The sequence below is a fragment of the Arachis ipaensis genome, chromosome B04 (genome assembly GCF_000816755.2).
Source record: "Arachis ipaensis cultivar K30076 chromosome B04, Araip1.1, whole genome shotgun sequence".
NCBI classification, from domain to species: Eukaryota; Viridiplantae; Streptophyta; class Magnoliopsida; order Fabales; family Fabaceae; genus Arachis; species Arachis ipaensis.
In genome coordinates this window covers 1,236,183-1,237,360 of record NC_029788.2, presented here as the reverse complement: position 1 = coordinate 1,237,360, position 1,178 = coordinate 1,236,183, and positions in this window count along the sequence as shown.

Sequence of the window (1,178 nt, the reverse complement as noted above, 5' to 3'; positions counted from 1 at the left end):
TACATTTTTTATAAGCTTTGTAACTGTGAGAGAATATCCAACAAGTCAAGATACTTTATTTCCTTTTGCAAAAGGATAATGGCTTAGTGCAAGAGAAGGTAGTGAATAAACAATAATGTTCCGAAGAGTGATAACTATAGCATGATAGACTATTTCATAATTAGGACATTTGGGATGATTAAATTATTAATTATGTAAACATTATTCTTTCCTATGAGTTATGAACATTGTGAATGCTATTTGGTATTTATATGAAAAACATTACAACAATATAGATTATTTTTTAGAGTTATATGTGTCAAAAAAGAATTAAAATTCGTTAAAAAAATAAATTTTGACACTATTTTAACTATGAAAATATGTTAATAGAAGTTTTGTCAAAAATAGTATTTTTAACATATAAGTAATTGTGAAAAACATTTAAATCTTATTTTGATAAATATTAGCTGTAAAAAATAATTTGTTAGAAAAATTTGAGAATATATTTTCTGTGATATTTATTAACCGTCAAAAATACTATTTATTTTGACACTTATTGATCATAAAAAATTCTCAACAAAAATTTTTAACAAAGAATGAGATGAAATCTTAAAACTGAAGAATAAATTGAGATTTTGAAGATAAAAAATGAGTAGTATGATCCCAAACTAAGAGCAGTGTGATGCCAAAATTGAAGGAGCCCAAAGAAGAAGAGGAATAATGGAGTAAATTGAAAACAAATAAATGTCAAACTTGAGGAATAATTTTCTACGGTCAAATTATTCATCAAGAAAACATAAAAAATTGGACCTTTGTGATATTTGTCAAAAATATATATTAATTTTTATACTTAATTATGACCGTTAAAAAAAATATGTTAAAATAGCTCTTTTTTTTTTAGTGAATTTAGCAACAGAAAAATTGGTTGCTATATATTTAATAATTGATTTTTTTTTGTGATGGATCTCATTTAACAATGGTTTGATGGTCCTTTGGTGAAAATCGGTTTCTAAGTATTAGTGGAAGTCAGTCGCTATATTTAATTTAGTGACAACTCAAGTTTTAGCAACTACTCAAATCGGTTGTCATTTCGATAATTTTATTTTTTTTTATTTTAAAAGTAATTAATAAGAAGTGAAAAAAGATAAAAATTTTATCTTTTAAACTATAAAAAAAATTTAAGAAGTCAACATTAATTT